This window comes from Lynx rufus, unplaced genomic scaffold (assembly GCF_022079265.1).
Source record: "Lynx rufus isolate CCGP_SWC_20201006 ecotype Redwood Valley unplaced genomic scaffold, mLynRuf1.p SCAF_3, whole genome shotgun sequence".
Lineage (NCBI taxonomy): Eukaryota > Metazoa > Chordata > Mammalia > Carnivora > Felidae > Lynx > Lynx rufus.
This window is the reverse complement of record NW_025814845.1, coordinates 199,567,834-199,595,588: the sequence shown is the minus strand read 5'-3', so window position 1 is coordinate 199,595,588 and position 27,755 is coordinate 199,567,834. Positions and strand designations below refer to the sequence as shown.

The window sequence follows — 27,755 nt, the reverse complement described above, 5'->3', positions numbered from 1 at the left end:
CCACTTGCAAATGGCTGTGGAATAGTTTCTCTGAAAAGTTTCTGTAAAAGTTCAAATTAGTAGGGGCACCTGGGTGACTCAGTTGGTTAAGTGTTTGACTTTGGCTCAGGTCATGGTATTGCAGTTCATAGGGTTCGAGTCCCGCATCGGGCTCTGTGCTGATGGCTCAGAGCCTGGAGCTGCTTGAGATTCTGTATCTCCCTATCTCTGCCCCTCCCCAGCTCATGCTCACTCTCTCTCTCTCTCTCTCTCTCAAAAATAAATAAACATTAAAAAAACTTTAGAAAAGTTCAAATTAATATACAAGAACATCCAAGTAGGATGAAAAATGAAATGCTGAATGCAAGAGTCCTCCATTAGACGGTACACTAAATCTATTTATGACATCTTAAAATTTTTTTGACTAATTTACCTTAATTGGTAGAATAATTTAATTATTTTTTTTAACTTTATGAGTCTGGACCACTTAAAAGCATGCTGGATATAAAATAACACATTCTTTTCTAAAGGGCAGGTTCCATGAAGGCTTGGTAAAATTCATCCATTCATTTAAAATATTCATCGAGCACTCATAAAGAAAGAAATGTCTTTAAAGCCCAAAGAAATTGGCTGCAAGTCATGGATTTGGGGAACTGTCCAGACAAAGGAAGGGATTTCCGAGGGGCATATTCTGGTCAACACTCCCAGTAGGTCATGACCTAGCCCCCAAATGCAGCCACTTATTCATTTACTAATAAAAAATGATGCCCCATTGTGTGTCAGGCCCAGTGCTGGGCATGTGGTAAAAATTTAGGGGGAGGTCTAGACAAGCAAGTAGGAGGATTGTGGGTCACAGGGGTAGGGCTTGGAGGGCTGTGACAAAATGCTAAGTAGCCCGGGGACGACAGGGAGCCTCTGGGTTAGGGGACACCACAGCTTCCCACATCTGGAGACTGCAGGTGGTCTGGGGGCTGCCAGGACAGAGGAGGGGTCCCCCTTATGTCACGATGCAAGAGGAAGCCAAACATATGGAAAAGGCAGCAAAGAAAATTTCCCTTCTTTTCAAAGAAAACTTTTATCTGGTGTTTCTCAGGGCTGTAACAAATTCCCTTGACAAGAATGACACTATTTAACACAAATCAATTGGAATGGGTCATCCAAGGATGCTAAAATGTAGAAAATTAGGTAACTTGAATTTAGAAAGACATTAAAAAAACACACACACACAAGATATACACAAAATCCCCTTTATACTTGCTCCAGATTTTCTTTGGGAATGCTATGCTTTTGTTTTTTTTTTTCCCTTACTTACTTTCTTATTTATTTATTTACTTATTTATTTATTTTAGTAAGGGGTAGGACAATATTCAATCGTTGATTGGTGGTAAATATCTCAAATACAGAAATACAGCACATAACTCATACAGAAAATTTCTGGATTAGGAGCAGAAGCAGTGAGTTTCTCCCCATGAAATACCAAGTGCCTAACTTACCAGAGCCAGCACAGAGGCATTTAATAGTGATTACTACTGTTCCAAACAATACTACTCTTATTAAAAAAGAAGAAGGACTCAAAATCTTCAGTGGCTTAACTCTCTCATAACAGAATAGCAAAACATAAACTTAGGATGTAAACTTAAGTTCAAATATGGCATTCCTTTCATAAAACATAAATGGTAAATATGTGAAATCCTGCAGTGGAATAACTTCAGTTTTTCTTACCAGTGACTGCATTTAAGTGTATAAACAGATGGTCCTGCGTACGGACTTCTTGCATTAACTGCTCTGCTTTACGCACACACAACATACATTTCCTCAGTAGGAAATGCTCTCTTTCTTTACTTTTAAACGCTTTATTTTACATAATTTTTATTTATTTATATTTTTTTGAGGTGGGGGGGCAGAGAGAGAGAGGGAAGGAGAATCCCAAGCAGGCTCCTCTCTCAGTGCAGAGAGAGAGAGAGAGGGTGGCCCTGGGATCATGCCTGAGCCAAAATCAAGAGTTAGATGCTCAACAGAAAGAGCCACTCAGGCACCCCAACTTTATCTATTTATCTAATCTATCTATCTATCTATCTATTTTTGAGACAGCAAGAAAGAGAGAGACAGAGTATGAGCAGAGAAGGGGCACAAAGAGAGAGGGAGACACAGAATCTCAAGCAGGCTCCAGGCTCCCAGCTGTCAGCACAGTGCCCGACGCGGGGCTTGAACCCACGAACCGTGAGATCATGACCTGAGCCGAAGTCGGGCGCTCAACCGACTGAGCCACCCAGGCGCCACCTCTTTATTTTTATATCATTCTTACCTTAAAAGTGAATTTTAGTAATGTTTTAATGAGCATGCTTTCATTATGGCTTTTTTAAAACTTTTAAAGCTTTTCAAAACTGTATTTGAATTTTTGCCTGTAACTCTGAGAATTCCCTACCAAACGTAGGGGGATTATTTTGGGTGCCCCTTGTTTTACAATTTGAATGGGTAATTCCATTCTAGATACGGCGATGAGAGTGTGTGCATGCATGTGTGCCCAGTAACTCTCATATACTAGGAAGACCTAATGTTAATAGCATATTCACTAAAAATAATGTTAGCTCTTCAGAACACTGTCGCTGAATTATTAACATGGACTGGTTACATCTACAGCCGACCCTTGAACAATGCAGGGCTTAGGGTCGCCGACCCCCATGTGGTTGAAAATCCATGTATCCCTTTGGCTTCCCCAAAACCCAACTATGAGTAGCCTGCTGTTGACCGGAACCCTCACCGAGAACGGGAAGAGTCAATTGCCACATACTGTGTATGTTGTGTGTATTATATTCTGTACTCCTATAAAAGTAAGCCAGAGGAAAATATGTTATTAAGGAAATCATAAAGAAGAGAAAATACATTCACAGTACTGTGCTGTACTTATTGGAAAAAGTCTGGGTATAAGTGGACCCAGGCAGTTCAAATCTGTGTTGTTCAAAGGTCAACTGTACTTGAAATTAGTCTAATTTTCTAAATACTAATATAAGTATTTCAGAACAATTTATATAAATAGCACATAAATCCCTAAAATGACGTGTGACTTGCCACAGGTCCAAGAAATCAGTACTCGAAAGCAAAATTGTTTCCCGCGGCATAGAAGAGATTCTCTGGGAAGTAAAACAGGGCATATTTAGTCCCAAAACCTTTTGGAAAAACTGATGATAAACAGTACTAAATTAGAAAGATGATCACATTTGTTGACAAATGATGTAACTATTGTTACACAAAAGAAAACTAACTTGGGGCTCCGTGCTGAGTTAAGTACCCACCGCCCTGATGATATTTTTCACTTGGGACAAAGGTAGCTTGCCTCAGTGTTTGAAATCATTCTACAATTATCAAAAACTCCATTTAGTTTTCAAATCTGTGAGACACACAAAGAGAAGCCTTCCAGGAAGCCTAAGTCATGAAACTATTCCCTTTACCAACCACTGCTGGGTAACCCTATTTGTTCTTCTCTGCAAAACAGAACAAACCAGGAATTGATCCCTTTGGGATCTCCCACTGTAAGGGAAAGGTAGTGGCGATGTTGTAAAGCAGATAAGGAAATAATGTTTTTATTAACCGTCTGGGCTCTTCAGAGAAGCTCAAATCAATTTCAAACTCTGTTATGTTAATTCCCTTAACACCCCTATGAAGAAATATCAGTAAATATAATGAATTCCCAATATGCGATATAACTGGGGAGTAAAAGCATAGGGCATAAAATAACATTCCCAAACGGACCATAAAATTGTAACTTCTTGAGAGAAATAATGCACATGAATCTAAAATACGAAGACGACATTTCCAAGCAGCGCGGGCCCTGACTGTGATCTGGAAGAACAACCCCTGGAAACCTGCACAAACAGCAGCTCACACGTCGCTCACGGTGAACAACGTGTCCCCAGCCATCAAGTGTGTCCAGTGCTGACCATGTGCTCAGCTGGGTGCCCCCCACACGAGGCGTACTAACGGGGTACGTGCCTGACGTTTCACAGGTTGTAAAATACTGTCGTGTGCGTCGCTTGATTTGATCGTGAGACCGAATCTTCCTCGGCGGCTCACCTATCCCCGGGATCTCTTTTACCTCCGTGTTTCCCTGTGACCCGTGCGCGCCATGGGAATGGCTCTAACACTCCCCTCCCGGGATTACTGAGAGGATTAAACCTATCGCTGATCATCACAGTGCCTGGCACAGAGCGAGTGATACACAGACAAGGAACAGTCTCGCCGAGGTTGTCAGATCATCCCGGCAAACACGTGGGTCAGAAATGCACCTGCCAACTGAGGCGCGGGTCCGGTGGCTTTTTCTTAGCTCGTGCTGATAGGGCCAGGGCTTAAAGTCACTTGCTTAGAGTCCAGGGCGACGTGTTTTGTACGCAAGGCTCCTTCTGACTCACACAAGCTCCACGAGGTGGCCCACGTAAGAGCAGCTGCGTGGAGCAGAGGGGAGTGACCGGAGGCCGCGGAGCCAGCAGGGGGGCGTGCGTGTGCTTGCGGCCACCACGAAGGCTGGGGGGGCTGGCAGAGGAGGAAGCGGGCTTCGCGCAGTAAGCAACCCTGCGGACGGGGCGGGGGGCCGAGAGATGCGGAAGGTCTGCGGATACAGAGGCGAGAAGACGGCAGCCCCACGGCGACGAAGAACGGCACGAGGGGAATGTGAGGCCGGGGGCTGCGGGAGGGAGGAGCCATGAAGCCCACCACAGAGACGAGCAGAAGGGTTTTTATCCCATGTTGTTGAAAATCCGAGAAAGAGCTGTTTTGTGGCTGGGTTTAAACAAGGGACAACGTGCTAAACGAGACATTTACGTTGAATGCGGTGATGTTTCACACACACAGCGAGAGTGTGGCGCTGAAGGCAGTTCATGCAGCAAAGGACAGTACACGGTCGTGATCAGCCTGGAAGAAACAGCGAGTTTAGGAAGTACAGCCTGATCGACTACGATCAACCACGAGAGTGGGAGACTCGTATCTTCTCCTGTTTGCTCAGGCATATGCCTATGCAGTCAAACAGCCTGTGCCGCCTACATTTTAAAACTGTCGGTACTGTTTAAATGCTCTCTCTGTGTCTCTCTTTCTCTCCACCTCTCTCTGACTTGAATATATGAAGGTCAAGGATCCACTTTATTTGTTGGCGGCAGCGATAAAGAAAGAGGTGTGGGCAACAGGAAACAGCCGCGAGCAAGGGTAACACCCCCAGACATGTGGGTGACAAGAGCTAAGAGGAGCCGCATCCTTAGAAGAGAAGGAAGACAAGAGGCCAGGAAGAGAGGCTGGTACGCTTTTGTCGTGAACACAGAGGAAGGAATGGCTTGGTGAAAGGAGATTAACGAGGGCTTTCTCCACGAGAGCGAGACAGAGTGATACTATTGGCAGACCAGGAGATGTGGAGAAGAGAAGAGCTTTGTCAAAGCTGAGGGTCATGCATTCAGCCTGGGACATGACAGGTTTGACTTGACAATGAGACATTTAAGTGGAAGTTCTGTGGGACGAGTGACAGGGCACGTGGAGAAGACCCAGGAAAAGGATGACACTGAGACACATAGTTGATAGTCCAAGAGACAGAAGCCTTGTTCCAACTTCCCTGAAGCTGAGTGTAAATCTCCAACAGTCAGACAAGTGAGGCGACCTCAAGTTTTTATCTCAAAATCACCATGTTTGTTGTTAGGCCACGGAGGGTTTTCTGCCCTAGTCACCTGAATCAACTCCATTCCCAAACCGTGTTATTTTGGACAAAATGGAAACTGGTAAGTGTTAACACGCACAGGATCTATGAAATATCCCACGGGAATTTCATACTGATGGAATGTCAATGGCATCCATTCTTTCCCCACAAGGACAACGCAAGTAGGATGAGACGTCTGGATTTCCACCTGCCTTGCATCATTTTATGTGTCACCACACCATTTCAGTGACAGCATAAGACCCAGGAGCATTTTCTCTCCTTTCCCTTATCCCCAGAATCCATAAATGGCTGACGTTTTATCTCATCATGGTGTTGAAGGCAGATCCCTAATTAAGATGTCCAGATTAACATTTAAAATAGGGAACGCACTCAAATGCTGTTAGAACTCTCCACAGAGCTTATCAAGAGGGTCAGGATTAAAACAGTTAAGTCCATTATTGACAAAACACACCAAAGACTCTACAGACTGAATTTCAATGACTGAAATTCCATGAAAATAATACATTTCATTAGGGTTGTACTTTGTCTACCTGTGCGTCAAAGAATTCAACTCATAATTTTAAAGATATTTGAGGTATTTACTACACACACACACACACACACACACACACACACAGCCACCCACCTAAATGATTTTTAAATGATACCCAAGGAATGTATACAACTTCAGAGGTTAACAACCCTTGTAACATGGATTTTCTATTTCATCAGGAATTTTACATCTTGAATATTAAGCGACACAGTGAAAACTACTCCTACAATATTAGGTTTTGTACATCTTGAACGGAGGTATTTTTTTCACCAAATAATGTATAACTTGTCAGGAAAATAATCAGGATTTTGATTCTCTGTTATCAACCTAATCCTAATCAAGTAGTTGGCTCAGTGGGGTTCTAAGTAACTCCTGGGTAAAATATTGAAAAACTGCACTTAAATGGGATGAACACACAGTGACGTGTCTCCAGGCACGCAGAACCGAGATGTTACCCGAAATGAAGTGAAATGAGCACCCAAATATAGTAAAGTACTCGTGGAGGGAAGCAGATGGAAGCCCAGACTGGTCCTCAGAGCAGCCCTAGGAATGCTTTGCAGAGACACAGACTCAGCCTCTCATTCAATCCCTGAGTTCACTGCTAGGTTCTGACGATTTGTTTTAGTCTCTGTTGGATCCACACTGGAAAGAGCCCCCCTTCCTATTCCTTACACTTCTTTTACCATCACCCCGTCCCCCATCTCTCTCAAGCTCAGAAGAACTGACGTGAAGCATATGTACAGATATAAATACCTGGCTACTTGGAAGTTAATGCTGGGGCCCACTTCGGTATTTCAATAAATGACTCATAATGTAATTTGATAAAGATACTAAATCATGATTAGTTGTTGCTATTAACGTATGTATGGCCAGAGTGCCCAGTATGTGTATTCATTCAACAAGCAGTTCTTGAATGCCTGCTACATTCCAAGTGCTTTCCTAGGGGTAAAAAACAGGGAAATGAATGTTAAGGGTCCAATCATAAGAACTTAACCTATAGCCAACAGACACGCTTTCCCGAAGGTGCACAGATCAATTCGTATCTTCATTCTTGAAATAATTATTGAGCGACTGGCACGAGCTAGGCAATCCTGCAGAGCAGACACTGGGAAACACCAGTCTGTTGCGCGGTACGCAAGAAGGGGCTGTTCCGTGCACTCACGTTCTGGTGAGGAGACAGATCAAGAAGCGGATTAGAAACAGAGACAGATTAAGTCTTCCACTGATGCGTATTAATGTATTCCATGATCTGTCAAGTGATGTGTGGTGCAAGAAAAATAAAGCATGGATGAGAGGAGAGTGAGGGTAGTAGGGTGCCATCTGGTGTAGGGTGTCCCAGGGTGGCTAGTATGGCTGGAGCCCAGGGGGAGAGGGGAGGTGCTGGGGATGAGGTCAGGGAGGATGAGAGGAGTGGACGGGAGACAGGGGTGGCTTGTTCTGGAAACCAGACCCTTAACTCAGATGGGGGTAAGACAGGGCTTTCGGGACAAGGTGATATGTGAACTGAGCCTCAGGGGATCAGCAGTTGTTCGTAATAAAGGAAAGGAGGGCTTCTGAAGAGCACCCCCTACGGAGCAAACAGCCTTTGTAGTCCTGGGAAGAGAAACCCCTGGGCACATCACAGACCTGCAGGCGTCATAGCCTTACTGCTCTGATGGTTACAAACCTTAATCATAATGATGAAATGAATCGTACGTCCTCTCCACCACAGCTCTTTAAGAGGCATGATATAAGCAGGTGGGGACAGGGAACAATAATTAAACAGACCAGCACGGACTCTCACTGAAAATGTTTCATTAAACTTAATTCATCTTGCGGAGTTGACCATAATCTGTCTTCAAAGACCAAGGACTTACCCTGCTGGATATATGTTTGTGGAAGCCATTTTCTACAGAAAAAACGGCAATTATTCTTCAAAGTCAGAATGGTGAGAGAAAAGGAAAATATACTTTCATATAAATTAAAAATTAAAAAGAAAACACCCTAAGATTTAAGACCACATATTACACAACTTGATGTAAACCTTGTCTTCTGTGTCTTCTTCTCCCTCACTCTGCCTCACTGGATGGCCAGTGACCTTCCTCCTGGCCCCAATTTTCAGAGCCCTTCTCAGTTGGGAGGGCCTGGCTGACCACAGCTTTCTCTTCTTGGACTGGCCAGGGCAGAGGGTTGCCAGATGCACTTTGGTAAAAGACTTACTCGTACTTCCATCCGCTCATTCATCCAACCAATGGTTTTCCCCAAATAATATTGGCAATGTCAGTCCCAGGGTACTGAGTCTTGAGCAGAGGAAATTTGAGTTTTCAGGAGGCAGAGGGGAAGATCATTTGAATGACGAAATTCAGTGACGCAAAAATCATGACATGGTAGAAACATCACTTATTCACTGACTCACCAATTTTTTGTATCACTTATTCACCCAATGGGTATTCACTAAGCACCTGTCCTCAGCGAGTTCCTGCACTAGGAACTGGGCAAAAGAGGAAGGCAAGGACCCGGCACATAATCAGAAGCTCACTTAATCCATCACAAAACTTCCAGCTGCCACTCTGGCCAATTCGAGGAAAGGACACTGGCATCAGACCATCAACAGAAGGCATCTGGGTGATCATCGAGTATGACCTTCTTCCTCCTCTCCTGACATGTGGGGGCATACATATGCTGGTATGTTAAACAGCTACCCAAAGACATGAAAACAGAAGGTACTCCTGCTTGGTTGTCGTTGTACCACAAAGGACAGACCCTTGAAATCAAGGACTTGCCCCATGATGTGGAAGCTGCCTGATTCACCTTCATCACCCTCACCTGCGTGCCCACCCTCGTCTCTCATCTGCGACTCTAAAGCAGCCTCCTATCTGGTCTCTCTGCTTCCACTGTTCTCCTGGAAGAATCTACTGTCCCAGAAGCACTGTCTGTGATGTTTCTAAAACCTAAGCAAGATGAGGCTGGTTGCCAATAAATATACTTCAGTGACTTACTACATCACGTAGAATAAAATCCACGGCCAGTGGCCCTGTGTCACCTGCCACCCTACCACCTAAACCCCCCCTCTGCTTCCTCCAGTCATTATCTCCCTCCTCATGATGCTTGGTCCCCACTGACCTTCTGGTTGTCTTTGGAAGAAACCAACCAGGTGTCAACATGTGCCTGGAAAGCTCATCTTTTCTGGGCTCAAGCCTTCTCTGTCTGCCAGCCTCAGCAAAAGCTGGTTTACTGGAGGTGCCTTCCTTGGCCAACATAACGTGCAAAATTTTCCACCGTCATTTTCTATCTTCTGATCCCTGTATTTATTATTACTTGGCTTTTGCAAGTCCTGATTACGCAGAGACGTTAATCACGAATCATGCGATCTCCAATCATCATGTTCCAATCTGCCCTCCCGAAGGAGGAACAGGTAAGGATTATCCTACCTGACGATTATTACTTGGCTTTTGTACATTTGTTTATTGGCACTCCACCCACCAGAAAAAAGCTGTGTAATATCGAAGGTTCATCCACACATTTCAGAACAACAAAAATAAAGAAGGCACCCAGTGAATATTTGCTGGCAAAGTATGTCAATGTCCGTGGGAATAAACCTGCTTGAAATCCCCAAGCCCGGGTGACTCTGGGTGAAAAGGAAGTAACAATACTGTCTTCCCTGCCTACATGGCAACCTTTCTGGGATGCCAAGGTGTTGTAGGCATGAAAGCTCTTTGCAAAAATCTCAGGTACTATTTGGTTCTGAGTTTTATGGAGATTTTAGGCTTCGTAACTGGTGGTAGGAATCAGCTTTCAAAGCCCTCTTAGGATTTTGATTTCATCAGATTGAGTAGTTTAAATTCCTTTAAAATTCTAGTTTTATGATCCTTTGTTTATAGCTAGCATTTTCCTCCAAAGCACAGTGAGATTCGATTTATTTTTTGTTTTCATTTTGAAGCCAAAATTGATGCACTCACATAGTTTCCCAAATCAAAATCATATCAGGTGCTTCATTTACAAGAAACGTGTTTCCATCAGGCCAGGCCCAGTGCCCCAGGCAGCGACAGCCCTGCCAGACGCCCCGCTCCCTCCCTGCTCTGTGCGCAATTTCACTGAGTCTCTCCTCATTTTCTAGCATGCTCTCAACTGCCAGGGACAACTTGCTGCTCAGTGAATTCAGATGAATGTGACGATGGCAGTAAGCAACATCATCATCACCACCATCATCACCACACTTACCTTCTTCCGCACCCACTTCAGGAGCCGGGACCTGAGGAGTCACCTCACACAAAGGACTGGATTTTCAACGGGGTTCGACAAAGTAAGATCAAGTGGAAGGAAGCCCATTTTTTTCAAATCTTTTCTCAAAGCTTCCCACATACACAAATGCGTCCAACGCTTCCGGATTGTATTTTACGCACAACCTCCTACATCTCGGAAGACATGGCCGACCCTTGTAGATGGGCAGCTGTGACACACAGCCAACTGGCACAGGGACACTCTATTCCCGCCACGGTCATTTATAAAGCATCTCGACTTGTTTTTTCTTTTCTTTGTGTAGTGTTTTTAAAATTGTAAATTTTTATTTTATGTATCCTCAACAAAGTTTTCAATGCATATAAGTGGTTTATTTCTATCTTTTTCTCATGGTGTGAATCACACCAGAGTGTTTATGACGGGACAGTTTTATTTTCATTATGTGGACGATGTTAATGAAACTATAATTCAAAAACAAAATTACAAAAGGTTAAACAACACATGAAGGAAATGAAGAAAAGTAAACACCTCTCATTCCTTTCAAAGTAAAGCATTCCATAGTATGTAGTTTTCCATACATACATGTTTCCATACATAGTATGATCATTCCATAGTATGATATAGGTTTAAGATCTTGCAAATGTCTACGTTTTTATTTCTTTTTCTTTTCTTTTCTTTCTTTTTTTTTAATCTTATCTTAGAGGGGCGCCTGGGTGACTCAGTGGGTTAAGCACCCAACTTCGGCTCAGGTCATGACTTCAGGGTTCGTGAGTTCAAGCCCCGTGACAGGATCTGCGCTGTCAGCACAGAGCCTGCTTCGGATCCTCTGTCTCCCTCCCTCTCACTCTCTGTCTCTCAAAAATAAATACACACTGAAGTCTTCTTATCTAGAATGAAATATTTCTAAGGACAGAGATCGTGCAATTTTAACTTTGTAGAAGTTAACAGAAAAGAGTCTGATGCATCCATAAGATTTTCATAAAGTTCATACAGTTTAAAGAATCTAAACATCAAACTGAAGGACTCCAAACCATAACTCAAGAAATCAGCTGAGAATCTTAAGGTCTTTCTGACAGTTCTTGCCCCAAATGACTGATCAATAATTATCTTACCCATTTTACATGTTGTAGCATGTGTCAACATTCAGGATATGCCCTTATGTTCTGCTTACCACATCTCAGAAAGAGTATGAAAAAAATCAGTGGTATGTTTACACTAGAGTATGAGAGGCAAATGTTAAATGTTGAGAAAGTTTGCAAGATGATGGATTGTTAAACATAGCCCTTGACTGGTTAAATTATATCAACTTAAAATTAAATCCATTACATTAAAACAGATGTAGATCTCATAAATTCCTAATTACTGTACTGTATTTGGCCTTCATATGAACCCTTGAGGCTAGTATTTGTCTGGTGGAAATACCACAATAGGGACTTGTACTTCGTTTGGCTACCCAGTGACATCAGGTTGACAGCTAGAAACTGGCCAACGTGGAAATGTCTGACCAGGCAGAGTGGAGAAGGTTATAAATCAGGCTCTGCCCCTCACATAACTGATTGGTAAACATTTACCAGCACATCACTGAATATAAGAGACTTACAGAAAGCCCCCACTCCACTTTCTGGGACCAATCCATGGGCTTCATTATTACAGAGCTTCCTCTAAACTCCCCACCCCAAAGCGAGTCCATGATTTCTTTTCCCTGTTTATTCTTATACCTCCTTGTAATTCTAACAAACACACATCATGTTTTTATTTACTTATTTAATGATTAGTTTTCTTTCCCTCTAGAGTATGAGCTTTAACAGTATACTATTTTGTAGACTTTCAGTAAGTATTTACTGAATTCACAGTAAATGCATCAATTAATTAGTATAGAGAAGGAAGAGATTAAAGAAAATTCTTGCACTATTAGACAAACAGGCTTTTGACTCTTGCCTGGAAAGCCTCAGATAGAGAGAAGATAACCATTCAGTCACACAGGTCATGTGTATCTGAGCCAGAATAAATATTCCTACGTGCATTTCCACTGAATGCCTTTCTCCATGCCAAGTCTGTATCCTCTATAATCCAGCCTAACGGGTGCATTGAAAATGAGGCAGGGGCTGAACAAGGGAGATACAATTTCATGATTGAGTATAAGACAATTACTCAGCAAGAATATGGGATGAAAGCATTTGAAAAAGTAGCATCATCTCTCCTTATTCTCCAGGCACAACTTGGCTCCTGCCTCATGACAAGCAGGCACTTGTTTAACAACCGACCCAACTGCAACGTTCACAAACATTTTACAGGAAAAGCATTCACATCTTCGATATTTCACAAAGAGCCTGCCCTCTCAGTATGCACATACTTGATTCAGAAGTTAATTTTACCTTGAATAACTGAGCTCTCTCGACCTAGGGGGCACAGCCAACTTTTACATAAAGCATTTATGGTGTGAGTTATTTTTAACTTACACCCAATCAGCCAGCCTGCTGCATAATAGGAGTATTGGATTTTAGTCTGCAAGGAAATTGGAGCTATTCTCCTGAGAATAAAGGCACAAACATGGGCAGTAGCCATGGGTGTGGCCCATGCTGTCATCAGGGAGTCTTCACGCTGCCATTGTGTCATATTGCCTGGCATTCATAATGAAGATTCTGACACAATATACGACCCTGAAGTGTCTTTAAGTCTTCAATAATGTCAAGTCAGATTGTAATATGGTTGGCTTCATTCTGCTAGTTATGCGTAACCCATGTTAATTTATTGCAAGCTGATAATTCAGCAAAAATGCCACATTCTCTGAATGTGGATATAGATACCATTCTTTGAATAGGATGTAAAATATCCTATATTATGCAGTAGGTTAAGAGATTGACACCAGCTGAGGAGAAGCTATTACTTTCTAAGCAGGTCTGTATGAAATCAGAGATTTTTAAATAGAAGATGCTGTCATGGCTGTTACCATTATGATATTATAAACAGCAAAAAATAAAGATTAGTGTTAAATATACCCGGCAGTGTGCGTGATTCACAGGCTAATGTAATACTATTACTAATTAAATGCTTACTGTGTGTCCGGCACTAGGCTAAGTATTGTCAAAACAGTGTCTTACTTAATGCCATAGTAGCTGCAGATATTCAGTAGTGTTATTCCCACTTCACGGATAAGGAAACAGAGTGGAGAAGATTCGCCGGTGCTGGGCATACAGCCAGCAGGGAAGGAGGCAGGGACGGAGCCCCAGTCCTGCTGGCTCAGCAGCCCTGGCCGTTCTTGATGGTGCTACTCTTCTGAAACTGAAAGGTAAACAAGGTTCCCAAAGAGGCGGAACTGATTCCAAAACAAGGGTGAAGTTCCCAGGACACCTCACAGGCCAGGAGAGTGGGAAAGGACTGTTGTAGGGCCAATCGACAGGGAGCCCGTTTTTACAACCTCAAAGAGAGCGAAGGCATGCACTGCTTGACCTCTCAAGGCTGTGCAGGCAGGAAACGGAAACAGGCCAGAATCCTAAGGGTTAAGAAAGTCTACACAGAAGGTTCTCGATGCCCGGGGGGATGCAGGCGTGCCGAAGACGCCCGTCTTTCTGTAACTTGGGAGATACCTTCTGCCGCGAACCGCCTCGTGGAAGACACACCGCCGCCTCTCCTCGCGGCCTGCCCGGGGTCTGTCCCAGTGCGGTGTTCTCCACGGGCTTCTGCCGCGGGCTCCCTTCTCCCCCCTCCCCCAAGCAAGGCGCAAGGACGGACCGCTGCCTCCGGCCACCACAGGACTCATGGCACAGCCTCGACCTGGCCTGGGTCTGGCTTTCTCACTCCTCGGGGAAATGACACCATTCGACACGTCTTTGCAGGCTATACACCCTTCCCTTGCCTGTATCCCCCAGAGGTACTCGATAAAGGTCGAGTTCGGGCGCTATTTTCTTTGGTCTCTCTGTTCAAATGGAGACTTGGGCAGAAAGACCACGAAGCCAAGAGGAGGTGGTGCCACGGCCTCAACGTCTGTATGTCCACAAATTGACATGTCGAAGCCCTAAGCTCCAGCGTGATTTGGAGGTGCAGCAGGGTTGGACGAGGTCGCGAGGATGCGGCCCGTATTGGGATTAGTGTCCCCACAAGAAGACGGACAGACCACAGCCCTCTCACCTCACTGCCTGGGGAGACAGTGACAAGGCTGTCACCGAAGTCAAGAAGAGAGACAGCCCTTGCCAGGAACTGAATCTGCCAGCACCTTGATGTAGGATTTCCCTGCCGGCAGAACAGTAAGAAATGAACGCCTGTTGCTTAAGCCACCAGTTGATGGTGCTTTATTAAAGCGGCCCAGGCTGTCTAAGACAGCAGTGTTTTCGCATGTGGCTGGTCTAACGCGACCTTTCGTTACGTGAGCCTGTTCTCTCTCAGTGACCCGTCGCTGGAAGTAAAGTCACGGACCGTTATTCCCTCAGGCCCACTGCCTGCCAACTTCCCTAAATAGACAGGGTAATCATCTACCCCCACTCTGACTTCAGCATTTTATCACTGGTGACAAATATAGACATAAGGAATATTCATTTGATTAGCACCTGTATCTCTTAATATATTTATATATTCTGATATAGCTTGAGAAACCAGGAAGTAAATTAGGTTTGAGCTCTAAAAAAAAGTTTGTCTGGATGATTTTGAATGCTTGTTTTCACACATTCACGATGACACATTTCATTTTCCCTTTTGCCTTAGCTACACCTGAAATAACTCATTTATTTCCTTCTGCTAGATTTTATACTGTTTTCCTCCTTTATCTACACTGCATTATGTATTGAAATAAACAGCAGCTGCAGAGTCAGAGGATGATGTTTTGATCCTTGGCCCGAAGCACTTACCAGCTATGTTACCCTGGGGCAAGTCAGTTAACTTAATGTTCTTTCCTGAAGGGTTAGGTCTGTGAGGCAGGTTTGTTGTTAGAATAGATAAAAACCAACGCTCTACCCAACACGCTTGGCACATCCTAGGCACTCAATATATGCAACGTTAGCCATACAGAAGTTATTTCATTTTATATTACATCAACTTTCATAAAGTGTTTGCAAAACTTTTATCTCAGAAGCCCATGGATTTAAATATATACTAATGGGACAAACACCCCCCCATCCCCCCAAATAACTCACATCGTGCACTATGTAGGGAATCTGCTTCCTGAGGAGGTTGGGTCAGGAGTCGTGGGATTAGGTACCTATACTTGGGGATGGTACATTAATCAAAATCAATATCCTAAAGGTGAGAATACATTTCCATCAACCATGAGATAACCAAAATGGGTACATAAATGCCATACAAATAAACATAAGAAAATCACTCTTTAAAAGTATAAGATTAACGGTGTGCACCTAATATTTCTCCCCCAGAAAAGTTATCTTTTAAGCTAATTATTCATGTAATAAAGAGACTTAGTAATCATCCAGGGCTTTTTTCGAGGGATTCTTGCAAAGATACACAATTATGTACCCCCCCCCCAACACACACACCCTGCCCAAGACCAGTGTAAAACAAATAAAAACTGTCAAGGATCCTATAATAGGAGTTGGAGGGCAGAGGCCAGTGCAGCCATCTGAGCTCCAGCCAAGACCCAGGAGAAGGAAGTTCAGGCACTGCCCCAGCGTCACCATGGCGACCAGGCTCAGGAAGTAGCAGCGGATGCTTTGGAGATGCCCCTGACTAAAGCAAGCTGGAGACTGTTGGGCCACCTCTGCTTAGAAACATCTTCCCAAGCGGAACCTCCTGCTGTTTACACAAAAGGGATTCTATCACCTGGGGGTCTGGGGGCCAGGCCGGGGAACATCCACCTGTGTGTTGTGGAAGTCTGTCCTAATAAAAACAGCACTGATCTTTGTCAAACTGAAATGTGAACCTCTATTCATACAATAGATGCATATTTCTTAAACTAGCGGATCATGCAAAACTCAGTATTTCCATTAAATTCTCTAACTCAGAACAACCTTGCTTTATCCAATCCCTTATTATTTTAAAACTTTTTAACTACATTTATTTATTTTTGAGAGAGAAAGAGCACAAGTGGGGGAGAGGCAGAGAAAGAGGGAGACCCAAAATCCGAAGCAGGCTCCAGGCTCCCAGCTGTCAGCACAGAGCCCAACGCGGGGGGCGGAGGGGGGTGCTCAAACTCATGAACCGTGAGATCGTGACCTGAGCTGAAACAGGATGCTTAATGCACTGAGCCACCCAGGTGCTCCTCCAATCCCTTATTTTTATGCCATCATCAAATGGCATCTCCCCAAACAACTCTCTATGGGACCAAAAAAGAGGGGAATGGATTGGAGAGACAGGAAAATTGGATCAATACATCAAATAAAACTCTCCACTGGGTGTGTACCTCTTTGTGAAGCACTTTGTGACCATTTGACGCTGGTGACCCAGGGGACGAACCTGTGTCCCTGGTGAGGAAGGACCAGCGCAGACAGACCTCTTTCATTTTGTCTCACAACCAATCTTCCACAAAATCACCAATAAGCTATTTCTTCTGGGCACCGTGTCGTCACGGCTTCTCTGCTAAAGCAATTACACACAATGGTGTGAAACTATCTGCCTAAGGGGAATTCAGAATTATAACCCCACCATTTCTGGAGCAGCGCCACATGCGCTCTCAGCACTCTCCCACACTGGGGGCACTTCAGCGCCGTGGTGAGGGATTAGTTTTAGTGGGAAAAAAATGAAATAGCTTTAAAGCACTTTTCTGAGTATCATTTTTGTGCCTGGTCTTTCTTCTACTGAAAACATTTCCATATTCTTTCAATTTAATTCCTATAATTATTTTGTGGAGTTATCATCCCTTTTCCACGTGAAGGAGTTGAGACAAAGCAGTTCAACGATTTGCCAGAGTCCTTGCAACTAGTGGTTTAGATTCAAACCCGGGTCTTCAGATTTCGAATTCACGGCTCCCCAGTAAAACCGTATCGGCTTTGTTTTACCTCGTTATCAAAATATTTGGCCAGAATTTTTAAGACATAAGGGATATTCATGAATTTTAGGCTAGTAGTCTTGGTTCTATTTAATGTTATTATTTATTTAAAATGTGTCTCAGAATATTAAGTTTTAGAAAATTTGGGATGATGTGAAGTTCTTGGTTGATGTGGAGGAAAAGCATGACCTAAACTCATGAGAACATGTTTGAATTAACAGATTAACACCAAATGGATAAAGTTTTCTCTATTTTAATTTAATGATGGCTTGTTCTAAATATGGAAAATCAGCAACTTCAAGTATTTTTTTCATCTGAATTATTCTTTGGTACTTAACATTCCTATTTATATGCAGATTTGGGGATTTGTCTTTGCTTGCCAATGATGCGCACACATTTTATCTTCTTTACGTGCCATCCAAGTCAGACTGCACTCTCCTATCCCTGTACCTTGTTCTCCCGGGAACCCAACTTGGGATAATAATACAGAAGGTAAAATCGTCATCACACTACTGCAGCTAGGCAGAGTCACCCTTATTCTGAACGCCACAGATAATATTCCAAATGCTGTAGTATTTCCATCAAAGCAGTTATTATATTCACCATTTCTATGTACGTTATGCAGTTCTAAATTTTCTATTTGAATTTGTAGCATAACATGGCTACATTTTACCCCTTAAGCTGTCTCTGGAATAAAGTGCAGCAATAAGTTCATTTTGGAACCAACATTTCAAGATTCAGACAAGCTCCACTTAGAACGGTCAACATATGGTTGACCTCCATACTGTTTTATGGAGGTTCCTCAAGACAGTTAAGAACACAACCATATGATTAGACAATCCCATTCTGAGTATACATCCAAGGGAAACGGCACCACTATCTAAAGGGATATCTGCACTCCGATGTTCGCTGCAGTCCTACTTACAAAAGCCAAGAAACAGAAACAACCCGCGTGTCCGTCAATGGACACGTGGACAAAGAAGCTGGGGTTTATATTTACAGTGGAACATCACTCAGCCATGAGTAAGGAGGAGATCCTACCATTTGCAACAACATGGACAGACCTCAAGGGCATTATGCTTGAGTGAAACCAGTGAGACAGAGAAAGAAAACTACGGTACAGTTTCACTTATACAGGGAAACTAAAACAGCTGAACTCATAGAACAGAGCAGAATGATGATCACCAGGGAAAAGGGGTGGGGGAAACAGTCCCAGAAAGACTGGGGCAGAAGGTGCAAACGTTCAGCTATAAGATGAACAGGTTCTGGGAAGCTCATGTATGAAATGGAGAGTTAACAGTACTGGATTATATTCTTGAAAATTGCTAAGAAAATAGATCTTAAATGTTCTCACCATTCTCCCCCACAAAAAAAAAAAAAAGGTAATTATGTGAGGTGACGAAGGCATTAACTATAACCTTATTATAGTAATTGTTTCACAATATATACATGTATCAACATAAAGATCAACATAATTTAAGCCTACTTCTTGAAGTAAAAAATAAGAGATATATTCACTATATATCAATTTGCTGGTTTCATTATAGAAAAATAATGGTGGACTTTGGGAATCACTATTTTGATTCTACTGTTTTGGAGTAAAACATTGATATAATCAGATCCTGACTTGGAAAAGTGAATCCATTAATCTTTTTTTTTCCTTTTTTCCCAAAAGGATGGCTACAAAATAAAGTTGCCTTAGGGCTAACTTCATGCACTATGTTTAATTTAAGGACTCGGCAGCGTAATTGTTTTTTTGACTGCAGAAATTCCTTAGAACTGTTCTACATATCATCAAATCATCACGTGATGCTAAGCTTGGGCTGTCTGTAAAATCAGAGTATGGCTCATCCATCGAGTTCTTGGCATCATAGGTAACGCCAGCAGTCTGGGTACACGCTGAGAAGGTGCCATTGAAAGATCTGTCGTTCACAGGCAGCAGCGTGACCTCAGGGAAGGACCTCCAGACATCTAAGCTTGTTTTCACTTTTGCAAAATAGAGAAGTGAAACCACATAAATCAGAGGATCAGCTTCTGGCTTCCTTCCTTCCATGCGGTGATCTAGCCAGACATTCCTGAACAAGTGCCTGTTCCATATCCACACAGAAGTTCATTTAAACATACGAGGCCATGAAGGATACAGTGAAATGGGGGCGGGGGTAACGAGTGATGCTGAAGCACGTTACAGAATCCAACATAAAATACCCAGTCCGCATCCAATAAATACAGGATCCTACACAAACGTAAAGCCATGACCATAAATGTGACATAATCCTGCTTCTCTCCTTGAATCACCTCTGGTGCAGTGTAGGGGACCTTACATCCAGGAAAGGTCCCAATTTAGAGCTGGTGTTATGAACAGCACCGGTTTGGACAAGAAAGTATGCGGTTACCCCATGTATGAGAGGAGAAAGGAAACGGTCACCTGTTCATAGACTGGATAAGACCATCTTTATCTTTATCATTTCAGTGTAGGGCGAACAGGGAAGCCATACCTAAAAAGAAATCCACTCTATTTCTAATTTAAGGCCATGAAGCTGACCTTTAAGAGTATGAAAGTACAGTCGTTATTGAGAAATCTATACGAAAAATAACTCTTCTCAATTTTATTTTCTCCATTTTCTTGCAGATCTTCTCAGTGGAAATGCTATTTTTCTTCTACTTTGAATAAACCGGTCTCTGAGGTGAGTCCAGCCAGTACAGAGCACCGTTTATAGTTTGCTCTGAAAGCCACAGGCCAGTGACTGCCTGTGCCTTGTTTCCCTAATTAATGGCTGACGGTCATTGGAAACAAGCAGCTCTCTTGAAGACACTGGGACCCTGAGTTATGGCAAAGTTCTACGTGTAAAAATAATTAATCTTTGCTCCACTAAAATCTCTCAAGAGAGGAAAAGACAGTGTGGGCATCGTGTCCATAACTGTCCTCCATGGTCAGGACTGAGTGTCCCTCACCAAGGTGCTGAGCAAACAGCTTTCAGCAATTCCCCACCTTCTCTCTCTTCTTTCTCTTCCACCTGTTTTCTTTGATTATCTGAATGTAAAGACTTCTCCCTTCTAAATATGAAAAAATTTAGGATCAAATTTTAGTGATTTCTTTGCTCAGTGCTGCTGCTGCTGTTTGCTTACAAAGATGTTCAGTGCGTTCAGGCCATTGAACACTGAGTTTGTTTGAACTGTTTTGAAGTATTTCAATACCTTGTATTTAAATACAACTAAAGTACATAAGAGTGCTGGACACAAACTGGCCAGAATAAATTTGTGTTGCATGAATGGTGAATGGACACAGTAACACATTTTTATCCAAAATTACAAATACTGCCTCTCTTATTTTGAAATGGAATATAACAAAATATAAAGCACCAATTTTAAATGTGGTAAGTCTCAAAAAAATCTTTTATAAATGCCAGTAGGAAGTTTAGTCATCTAGTGATCCTTACAAAAAGGGGATAATGTACTTTGTAGAAGTGCTTGGCACACAGATATTAGACCTTGCATCTGCTAAGTGAATTTGGAGCCTGGTTCCTTCACATAAAAGGCAATAATAATTACTGTTTAGAAGGATAATAAAAACTATTTTTTCTAATATGTGTAAAACTTTCTTACACGTGCCTAATAAATATTAGTAATCATCTATAATTATCATATACAAAGTGAGAGATGTTGGGGAAAAAAGACCCCAGGGTAGGGGGTACCTGGGTGACTCAGTTGGCTGAGTGTCCGACTTCAGCTCAGGTCATGATCTCACGGTTGTGAGTTCGAACTCTGTATCAGGCTCTCTCTACTCTTAGTACAAAGCCCACTTCAGATCCTCTGTCCCCTTCTCTCTCTGCTCCCCTCCTCCCTCTCTCTTTCTCTCTCTCTCAAAAAAATAAAAATAAATAAACATTTAGCACTTTATTTTTTTTAAGTTTATTTATTTTGAGAGAGAGTGCACACATGCACATGAGCCTAGGAGGGGCAGAGACAGGGAGAGAGAGAATCCCAAGCAGGCTCTACACCATCAACACAGAGCCCCCATGTAGGGTTCGAACTCACAAACTGTGACATCATGGTCTGAGACGAAGTCAGACACTTAACTGACTGAGCCACCCAGGTGCCCCTGAAAAAAATAAACGTTTTTTTAAAAGCCCACTTGGAAAAAAACATATAAATTCTAGACTGTTCAGTGAATTGAAATTTAGTGTCACTCCTACAAGATGTCCCTAGGTCCAGACTTCTCAATTTAAGGAACAAACTTATATTTTAAGCATTCTGGGTGAAACTGTAGCATGGTACAGATTCTGACATGCTATAAAAATGGAGATTACTATAAAGCTATAGTAATCAAGACAGCTCCATACTGGCCAAACTGACAGATAAAATGGAACAGAACAGAGAGCCCCAAGACAGACCCACAAATATAGTCAACTGATTTCTGTTTGACAAAGGAGCAGAGGCAATTCAATGCAGAAAAGACAGACCTTTCAGCAGACGGTGCTCAACAGCTAGACGTACACACGGAAAACACTGAATCTAAACACAGATCCCACATCCTTTGCAAAAATTAACTCAACATGGATTACAGACCTAAATGTAATATGCAAAAGTATACAATGCCCAGAAGGCAACAGGAGAAAATCTAAGAGACCTTGCATCTTGCAATGACTTTTTAAATGCAACAATATTGGTATGATCTATTTAAAAAGTTGAGAAGGTGGACTTTATAAAAGTTAAAAACTTCTGCCCTGTGACACGTTAAAAGAATTAGAAGGCGAGCCACAGATGGGAGGGTAATATTTGCAAAATATGTATCTGATGAAGAACTTTTATTCAAAATATACAAAGACTCTTAAAACTCAACAATAAGAAAACAGACAAACCAATTAAAATGAGCAAAAACCCTGGACTGGCATCTCACCAAAGATACACAGGTGGCAAACAAGCATAGGAAAAAACACTCCAAGAAAATGTCAATTAAACAACGAGATACTATTATGTGCCCATTACAACGAGCAACATGCAGAATGCCCATAACACCTAATACTAATGAGGATGTACAGTAACAAGAACTCTCGTTCACTGTTGGGAATGCAAAATGGCGCAGCCATTGTGGAAGACATTGGGCGGTATCTTACAAAACCAAGCATATTCTAAGATCCAGCAACCATACTACTCAGTATTTACCCAAAGGAGTTGAAAACATGTCCACACAAAAACCTGCATGTGGATTTTAGCAGCAACTTTATTCATAACTGCTAAAACTTGGAAGGAAAGAAGACGTCCTTCAAAAGATGATGGATAAACTGTAGTCATTTCAGACAAGAGAATATTATTCAGCACTAAAAACAAATGAGCCATCAAGCCATGAAAAGACAGGGGCAAAACTTGCATGTTACCAAGTGAAATGAGACAATTTGAAAAGGCTACATACTGTATGATTTCAACTATATGACATTCTGGAAAAGGTAAAAATATAACGAGTAAAAGGACCAGTGTTTTTCAGGGGTTAGTGGGGAGAGGAGGGATAAACAAGTGGAGAACAGGAGTTTTTATGGCAATGAAACTATTCTGTATGAACTATAGTGGTGGCTACTTGACATTGTCATTATTCAGATATACAGCATACACAACACCAAGAGTAAACCGTACTGTCAACTATGGACTTGGGGGGGGAGGGGCGCCTGGTGGCTCAGTCGGTTGGGTATCCGACTTCGGTTCAGGTCATGATCTCACAGTCTGTGAGTTCAAGCCCCGTGTCGGGCTCTGTGCTGATAGCTCACAGCCTGGAGCCTGCTTCAGATTCTGTGTCTCCCTCCCTCTCTCTCTGCCCCTCCCCTGCTCATGCTCTGTCTCTATCTCAAAAATAAATTAAAAAAACAAACCAAAAAAAAAAAACCTATGGACTTGGGTTGATAATGAGGTGCCATGTTGATTTGTAAGTTATAACAAAAATACCGCTCCAGAGAGGGCTGGTAATGATGGAAGAGGTTGCATGTGTGTTTGGGGGTAGGTGGGGGTGCGGTGACATGGGAACTCTCTGTACTTTTCCACACAATTGTTCTATGACCTAAAACTTTCCTTAAATAACTGTTTATTAATTACAAAATGACAACCAAGGAAAACAACACCAAAGAAAAAGTAAACAAATATAGAGATTAGCAATGCAGATGTAAACAGAAACGCACGTCAGCTCATAAGAGAATCTTCACTAATACTGTTTATTTATTTCAATTAGCTCGTTTCTAAACAGCATAACTAAACTTGAAGTTAGCTCCCAAACTGAGTTTTAAAAATATAATGTGAAGGGGATTTTTATTCAAGTTGTTCTAAAACTGCTTATTGGTCCAAAAGCAAAATAAAAAGAGACAGGAACGAAATAAACAAACAAAAGGCTAGGGGTATAATCCTTGTGATACTGAAAATATCAACCATGTGAAACAGTCTCTGAACTAAAGCCCTCCTTTAAAAATTTGTGAAGGGTACTGGAAAAACTAAGAAGAAGAGCACAGATGTAGGAGAGAAAAAGAGATTAAAATTCCTAAGCAGGCGATGCACAGTAATCAGATACAGAGTGTAGACACTTGAGATCCTGATTTATACAAACCACAGATTAAAGATAAAGGGGGGTGGGGGGCGCCTGGGTGGCTCAGTTGGCTAAGTGTCTGACTTCAGCTCACGTCATGACCTTGCAGTTTGTGAATTTGAGCTCTGCGTTGGGCTCTGTGCTGACAGCTCAGAGCCTGGAGCCTGCTTCAGATTCTGTGTGTCTCTCTCTCTCTTTGCCCCTCCCCTGCTCATGCTCTGTCTGTGCCTCTCTCTCTGTCTCTGTCTCTCTGTCTCTCTCTCTCAAAAATAAATAAATATTTTAAAAAATTTAAAAAGATAAATTGGGACAACTCTGAAGAAATAAACATATTAAGAAATTAATAAATTCAATTTTGTTTGGTGTTTTAAAAGTGTACTATCCTCATGCTTTATATAAAAGGTATGCCAGACTGTCTATGTATCTACCCTTCTACACACTTCTATATGTTAACTATTTACAAATAAAATAATGTGATGTCTGGTATTTGCTTTAAGATACCTGGAGGGGGGAGGGGGGACTATGAGAATGTGAACAGATAAAATACAAATGACGGAATGGAGAACACAGCAGTTCTCTTTACAGCTCTCTCCACTCTTCTGTATATTTACAATTATCCACAGTAAATAGGTTAGTGTTAAATAATCCAATGAGTGAAATACTGTCAATTTAAAAAGTGTTATCTCACCTTAATTGTGGACCATACACTATGTGTTAATATCATATGGTGCATTTTAAGGACCATCGTAGTAAAAATGTGACTAATAGAACCATTCCTAACCCACCCATACAATGAGAAAATAACAATCAAACAACTCCACACTCCAGTTTAAACTGTAGGATCTGTGCTCCGACATGATTTTGGGGCACATGTAATGAGTTTCTGGGAGCTGTAGACCTTCCCTCCCCCTTCCATGCCTCTTTACTCCTTCACGATTATCCTTAAGTCAATCACAGATTTTTTTGTTTTATTTTTTTTAACATTTACTCATTTTCTGAGAGACAGAGAGCACGAGTGGGGGAGGGGCAGACAGAGAGGGAGACAGAATCCAAACTGTCAGCACACAGCCTGACGCGGGGCTCGAACCCATACACCGTGAGATCATGACCCAAGCTGAAGTCAGACACTTAACCGACTGAGCCGCCCAGGCGCCCCAGCCAATCACAGAATGTTTTAAGTTCAGTGCCAGAGAGGTAAAACTAGCCAAAGAGTAAGACCCCCCAAAATGATCTAGTTAACTCTTGCATTGCCCTTCCCACATATTACACTAGCTTATGCCATTTGAAATGCCAGCATCTCCTTTGGATAAAACATTTAGGAAAAAAGCGTATGGCAAGACATTAGAAGTAGTTATAGATTGTTTCTTCCAGATGGCCAAGCATTGTGCCCTCACTTTATACCATTTCACTTTTCTTCTCAGAAAGAAGCCATTTCCCACTGAATATCTTCCTCACATCCAGTGGAGGATAGTTCATCCCAGAGGGCCAGTGACATGAAGTGTCTGTCTCTGGCACAGTCACTACCCACTCACTGCAGGAACAATAATTCCTCATCAATCAGCTAAAAAAAAGAAAAGAAATCCCGGGATCTCTGAAAGAGATTATTTGCTCCAGCATTTTACACGGATAAAATTAAATAAGGCTGCATAAGGCTGCAAATAATCAAAATAAGCAATTAAATAATAAGGATGCTATATCAATGCCAAGTACTAATATACTATACATAACATTTTAGTGTAGTGGGAAGGAGGGTAAGTGGAGTTCTTGCATTAGGAAACATACACTAATGTAAACTTAAAACACAAACCTCAAATTTGCTAGGCTTGGATGAAACATTCAAGAACACCTTTCTACAGCCTGTGGACAGACTGTTACAGTGGTGATTAGGGGTTTTCCACTGGGGACCCCGCACAGCGACTGTCTGAATCAGGTCAGGGATGCCTTCCCAACAGGCTGACAGTAACCACACACCCAAACTAACCAACATTTGCAAGCTTTGAGATTAGCCAGATTTGATTCAAGGTCATCCCTGTGATAACATCACTGCTCATCTCAACATGGATTTTATTTGCTTACTTTCTGTTGAGAGGTGAGTGGAGCTGTGTGAAAGCGAACTGGGAATTACAGACAGCCAGAAGCTCATCTCACCTGGGCCACGGCTTACGCCGAGGGACCTTTACCATGTTTTCTTATTACACGATGCAGTTCAATTTCAAAAAAAATAAATCTAAAATAGCCCTATTTTTATTTTGCAAACTACGTATTTTGAGGCCATTAAGTAGGTGATTTACTCACATACAAAAATTTTTAAAAATAAATATCACATCCCTTTTAAAAAAGGGGGGAGGGGGCACCTGGGTGGCTCAGTCAGTTAAGCATCTGACTCTTGATTTCTTTCGCCCCAGGTCACGATTTCATGGTTGGTGAGTTCAAGCCCCCTGTCAGGCTCTGTGCTGACAGCATGGATTCTGCTTGGGATTCTCTCTCTCCCCTTCTGTGCTCCTCCCCCTCTTGTGCGCACAGGTTTTCTCTCTCTCTCTCTCTCTCTCTCTCTCTCTCTCTCTCTTCTGTCTCTCTCTCTCAATATATAAACTTAAATAAAAAACCTAAAAAAACTAAATAAATATCACATCCAAATAAAACAGAAGTCAGACACATTATGTGTGTGTGCGTGTATGTGTGTGTGTGCATGTGGGGGGGTGTGCGTGGGAAGGGTGCCGAGGGCTGAGGCTCAGTATCTCGATACCTCTGTGACTTCTCTTCTGGATCACACATGGGAACATCACTTATCACATCTGTTTCAACAGAGAGAAGGTTAGGAACTTACGGTGTGTAGTTTATAATTTCCCAGGGCATTTCAAAATTGGTATTTCAAAGTAAAATGTTCGTGATCTACTCGGATGAAGTTGAGAGTAGAAACACTTCTATATGGTCAGTAAGTACGATCAGTGCCCACAGTGTGGTTTCTGTCCTAAGAAACACAAATAGAATCTACAGGTATGGTCACCAAGTGCCCACTGTGTCAGACACTGGGCTAAGTGTTTTATATGAAGAGTGATAAATGGTCAAAATGGTCTAACAAGGCAAGTACTATCATCACTATTTCAGAAATGAAGAAATTAGCTCAACTTTATCTTATTTGTAATAATTCCTCTTGGTTTAAGAAACATATGAGGCAGTTTTGTGATAAAACAACAAATGACAGGACAGAGTATGTAACTTGAACACTGTTGCGAAGAATCTGAATCTGTAACTTGCGTGGCTTCAGGACCCAGCACCTTCCCTTTGAAGGTGCGTTCTGAGGTCACCTTTCATTCATCCCTCCTCCGCTTCTCTGGCATGGCCGTGGCCACCCAGGCCCTGAGCTGGGTGCTGGGACCCAGGCGCACTCACTAACAAGTGGATCGCTACCTGTGGATGGCCAGGCTCCATCCGGCTCAGACCTCACACCGACTTCGCAATTCATTCCGTTAAGAGTCTCTTAGACATCCGGTGGCTCCTGCTGTAGCTACTTACTGCTGTGAACATTGCACTAAGTTGTTTCTTCTCGCTTCCGATTTTTACACCCTTCACGTCTCAGTGCCCTGGGGCACACCCCTTCACACCCTGCCCATGCTGTCTGCCTTGCACCGGTGGGATTTCTGTGATCTCTGCCACTTCCAGGCCACCATGTCCCCGAAGAAAGGGGCTCAGGTAAAATGCTCTTTATGGACTTGTCAGCTCCAACGTACCGCATCTGACCCAGAGCCACCTGACATTTACACTTGAATAAACATTTCAGAGAACGAACTCTCCCGAGGAAAACCCAGAAAGTCTGACTCATGGCCCATATGCCTCCCCC

At 42.5% G+C, this 27,755-nt stretch overlaps 1 protein-coding gene and 1 non-coding gene across 2 annotated transcripts in view; both read right to left on the bottom strand.

The window, feature by feature from the left end:
• CSMD1 (CUB and Sushi multiple domains 1) overlaps positions 1-27,755 on the bottom strand; it is a 1,672,960-nt gene that overhangs the window by 632,501 nt on the left and 1,012,704 nt on the right. The window lies entirely within an intron of this gene.
• On the bottom strand, positions 9,489-9,620 carry LOC124521462 (U8 small nucleolar RNA). The gene has a single exon (XR_006964543.1). It is a non-coding gene; the product is annotated as a U8 small nucleolar RNA (small nucleolar RNA).